Raw genomic sequence first — 5,196 nt, 5'->3', positions numbered from 1 at the left:
GGAGCAGTGGCATGCGCAAACTCCAGCGCACTACCCCACTGCTCCCGCACCCCGTATGCCAGAAATGGCAAGAGAGGGGGATAAAAAAAAAGAAAGGTCAATAGTTGGGTTCCATAAAAATCCAAATCTCCCTGTCGGCATACCACAAACCAACATCGGATATCAACTTGTATGTCCACCTACCGGAATCTGCTGCGTCCCAACGCTGTTACCACTGAATGATGTCTTTCATTAACAAGAACTTCAACAGGTGGCATTATGGCTATTACACAGACTTCAGAAAATTGCATTTTATGGCTCCTGCCAGGGGTGATTCAACCACCTCTAGCCTGAGGAACAAACGCTGATCAGCACACCGCCTATTATAGAAACTGTCACGCCTGGATTTGTTTCTAGATTTGGTCCACCATATTTTGTTTCCCTTGTTTCCAGCATACCGGGTGAGAAACTTCCTATTCGCAACGCGGGACACCCGATGGGAGGCTAGCTACTCCACACGGGTGTTTGTGTGTTTAAAAAAAAAAATCAAACTTTAGTGCCAATAGTAGTTCTTGATACAAAGGTACAGAAGAATATGAACATACATTTGAATTAAAATAAACAAAATCATTCATAACATTTTATTTTTCATAAACATTATTCTATATTTTTAATATTTACTACATGTTAGTTTGTGGGCTCAATCTTTAAGACATTTTACATCGGGTATTAAATTGTATAACTAAATTACATTTTACTGATTTAGTTACAGATTTGTAGTTTGAATGGGTAATTTCTCCACAAGACTGTATTGCTGTGTACCATACTAAGAATACGTTAAACTTAATCACAACCATCACATCACACTTACTTGTAGATTTATGTTATATAGTTGTAAATTTGAATAAATAAAATAAAACATAAATTAACAATTAAAATAAATTATTTTCGACGCTGCAAAAATGTGAAAATAAGATTTTTGTAAGCGTCTACCGCCTTGACTCCGTTGCTGGCCGAAGTTTATTTTCGCTCTTTGGTGTAAATATAGTATATGGTGGAAGTACCATCGGGTGTCTAAACCCTACACCTAGTTCATCGCCTCTCCTCAATAGAACAATGACCTGCTTCAGGTAGTCGTGGGACCCAACATTGTATTTTTATAAAATAATATTTTATAAGTAAAAAACAATGTAGCACCAATGTTTATAATACCTTAACATGGAATATAAGGTGTGAACCTGTAAAATAAAACATTAAAAAATTAATTTAAATAATGTTGATTAGAAATAAATATTTCATATAGTCACAAAAGCAATAGATTATATCAATAAATTAAATAAAATTGTTTATTGCAATCAACAATTTTAATTGATTTGTTAGTTGTTACTAGTAATTTTGTTAATTGTAACTATTTATTAATAGAGTTTAGAAATGAACAATATGAAGAGACTCACAGTTGATGGAATTCACCTCTGACAAGTTTCATCATATTCTCATCACAATAAATTATAAAACTCTATCAAATCTGTTATAAGGTCTGTTAAAAGGAGAATGACGTCATACGTGTTAGGTTACTTGCTCGTAGTTTGAGCTTTGATTGTTTTAGACGTTTTTAAACAAGACAGTCAGTAGCCAACAAATCTACTTTCCACTTACTTTAGGCATATTGTAATAAACTACTGTAATCAAAACTTATAAGTAAACAATAACAAGAAGTTTTGGAATGAAAGGTTACTAAATAAGTTGCTCAGAAAATCCGCTTGGAGCTCTCATGCATTTAATATTTAACATGACTTTAAATAGGCTTGCTCAGAATCCTATACTTATAAAATTTAACATAGTAAAACATTTAACATTTAACACAATATCATAATATTTATATAATACAAAATTTATAATATTAAACATATCAGAATTGTAATAATAATATGTAACATTATCAGAAGTATATAATAGATTTCAAGGTTTAATTTAAGTAGTACTTACCTACGCCCGTATCTATCACAGCACCCTCCTTGTCCGCGCACCCAACAGCAGACTTGTATTTGCCTGTCGCAACATTTCATTCCGTAACACGGAACAAGCCTGTTAAAGTAATATTTCCAACCAGCCGCCACTAATAACAGAACAAAAAGGAATGAGATTGATATGAGCAAATAAAATAAGCGAATAGCTCCAGATTAATATTGTTTAGTCTCAGTTATAACTGTTTTTGTTGTGTTTAACATTTTGAAATTAATTGTATTTATAGTGAGCAAGGCATTACTAGGAAAATTGAATGATTATTTTTTTATTAAAGATAAATTCAGTGAATATGATCATAGATTGATTATGAATGTATTATATGTATCCAACAGTTTTTAGAATTAAAAAGGGATTATTTTAAAGGTGTTCTAATTCGTAAGGAATAAGTTTACCTTCTAAATCTGCATTGGTATCTTTTGGAGAAAGAGATAAGGGATCTTCATATTTCCTATCCAGAGCAAAAGTGGAAAATCCTACAATAAAAATCAAATATACAACATAGTTCAACATCTTCCATCAACAACAAATGTAACCCATTGATTAAATATTTTGTATTAGGTAGTATTGAACAATTTATACATTCTACTATCTCTTTTGGGATGATTGAAGATTACTTATCACAAATATTTTTGCATTATTTATCAATATTGCTTATCTTTTTCCCCAGACCCTATCAAAAGGGGAGTGAGAAGGTATTTACCTTGAGAATTAGTTACGATATTACATTAAAAAATTGACCTGAAGAGAAACAAATAACTTGGAGAAGTTTGTCGGGGGGGTGCGGTCAGCAAAGAACAACATAAATAAACAAAACCATATTTATTTATTTTACGCCGACGAAATTTGCAAATAACAAATTTGTATTATTTTTACACCTATTATTCGAGACATATATAAATTTCGAAACCATTCTTTTAATTGTAGCTAAAAGCCCATTTTAAAGGCCAAAATCATAGCAGTTTATAAAAATTTATAAAATATAATAACGATTAGAATAAATATAATAATTTCGCAGTAATTTGGTTTAAAAATAGATATTATACAATGGCTTAACTGAGTAGGCTGTTCCTTAGTAAGAAACAAAAATATTTTAAACAAGTTACATAAGCAGATTATAAATTTTATGGCTGTACACAATAATTAGGGTTACTTTAAATATTAAAACCTAATAAAAACAGTTCGAGAAATTTTAATTAGATTATACACGATAAATGGATTATCCTGCAATTGGGTCTTTTGCTCCTCAGATTCAAATTCCGGCAAATGTCAACAGAAATTTGAGTCATGGAAAAGACATCCAAATAACAGTAATTTTATTTTCCACGTTTTGGTGTTTTCCCACAATTTTGCATGTTTTCAGTTTCTTCTGCACAAAAGTACATGTTTTATTTTTTTTGGGGTAAATTTTGAGTTTTTTTTGCATTTTATTTATATTATTATGAGTAAACAAAATTTCTCAAATTATACACAATAGGTGTATGTACGTCAATATTTACTCATTATGTTATCATCATTATATACTCCTTTATTCTACTGTATGACTTTGTTGTGACTAAAAGAACTTCATTTTTATTTTTCGATTGGCTCCACAGATCTTGTAGATGTTTGGCCGCTCGAACCAGCCTCCTTCACGCCTGCTTGTCTTGGGCTACTGCTTTCCAGTTTACTATTAAAGGTGAGAAAGATCTGCCACTTTCACACCTTTGGTGATTCAGTCTATCCATCTGGTTTTTGGCCTCACAAGTGGTCTCTTGCCAGCCATACAGGCATTCATTGTTGTTTGGAAGCATCGTGAGGGATTACTTCGATCCACGTGTCCCTCCTATCTTAACACATTGCCTTCATATCAAAAGATATTTACTGACTAATCTCTGCAAGCTTCCCTATTAGTTCTCCTCCATGTGTTAAGGTTCCGAGATGGCTTCTTTAATTGTACAGAGGACTTTCCTTTGAAATCTCTCGATTCTGCACTCTTGGGTGCCTATTAGATAGGTCTCGCATCCCTATATTAGAGCTGGCTTAATCATGGCTTTGTACACACTTAACTTCAGATTTTTAGGTTTAGAAATTATTTATATACGATATCATAATATTTTACCTATATATATTATTTAAACAATTGGTCTGATCAATATGATATATCAACACATTTTTAATCAAACTTTTTAAAGTTTTTCTACATCGACTTATTACTTGTTAGCTTTTTGGTAAATGGTTTATTCGTATGTTAATACACAATTGAAAAGCTTAACAGTAAAACATGTAGAAAAATGTGAAATTTTAGGATAGTTTAAAAAGGGAATTTCGCTTGTAAGAATATTTTTAAATACATTTTTCTACATAGTTCCTTGTATATTTTTGTCTAAAATTTAAAATTATAGGAGTTTTAAGTAGTAGTAATTTTTATTCTACCCTTGATAATTGGAACATAAAAGCCATTCAATGACTTTCTCGCAGCTCATTGATTATGGTCATAATTTAGGTCTTTAATCAGAGTAGTTATGTACGCTTGCAAGGGTGTACCCGGGATAAAACTATGGGAGTCAAGCCATAGTCAATCAGGTTCTGACATTTAAGAGCGGAAAAGGTGAATGACACAAACATTTTAAGAAAATTCTATATAATTGTTGTAGTGCTTATTAGTTATTAGCATTTCCCTGAACAAAAAAATCACTTCTAGGGGGGCAGTAGCCCCCTCCTACCCTCCCCATTGGGTACGACCATATATGCTTGACTTAACTTTAATTATTAATCTAGTTTATTTATTTATTAATAGACAAGGATAGGTAAGCTTTCAATATATTAATAATGTAAATTAAACAATTTAGTTTATTATAGCATGGTTTGGGTGTGTTACGTACTAATGAGTTTTCACTGCACGATTTTGCACTTTTTGGATTTTTTCCACTGCAAGATTTTGGACATTTTTGTTTTTTTACTGTTTTTATTGCACAAAAATTCCAGTGATAATGGACTTGTAGAGAGAAACTTTTTATTTCCCTAACCATATCTTTACACTCTAGTGCCTTAAATGAATTGTATGATACGTTTTTCTAACCAGGAACAGTAAATGTCCTTAAATAACATTTTTGATTTAATGCATATTAGATAAATATCCTGCAAAGGACTGATAACAAGTATTATGACGTCTTTTAATATAAAATAAATTTATTCAAATGTGAGCCCTAATAG

General features: G+C 31.5%; 1 long non-coding RNA gene across 1 annotated transcript; it reads right to left on the bottom strand.

The window, feature by feature from the left end:
- Positions 1-606: 606 nt before the first annotated feature.
- LOC136795325 (uncharacterized) lies at positions 607-2,556 on the bottom strand. The gene is made up of 3 exons (XR_010842911.1): positions 2,397-2,556; positions 1,966-2,095; positions 607-1,217 (listed from the first exon to the last, which is right to left on the bottom strand). It is a non-coding gene; the product is annotated as an uncharacterized lncRNA (long non-coding RNA).
- Between the last annotated feature and the right edge of the window lie 2,640 nt (positions 2,557-5,196).

Source organism: Halyomorpha halys, unplaced genomic scaffold (genome assembly GCF_000696795.3).
Source record: "Halyomorpha halys isolate HHAL.00 unplaced genomic scaffold, Hhal_1.1 Scaffold669.1, whole genome shotgun sequence".
NCBI lineage: Eukaryota > Metazoa > Arthropoda > Insecta > Hemiptera > Pentatomidae > Halyomorpha > Halyomorpha halys.
Note: the sequence above shows the minus strand (reverse complement) of the source record. Positions and strands in the feature narration are given on the sequence as shown.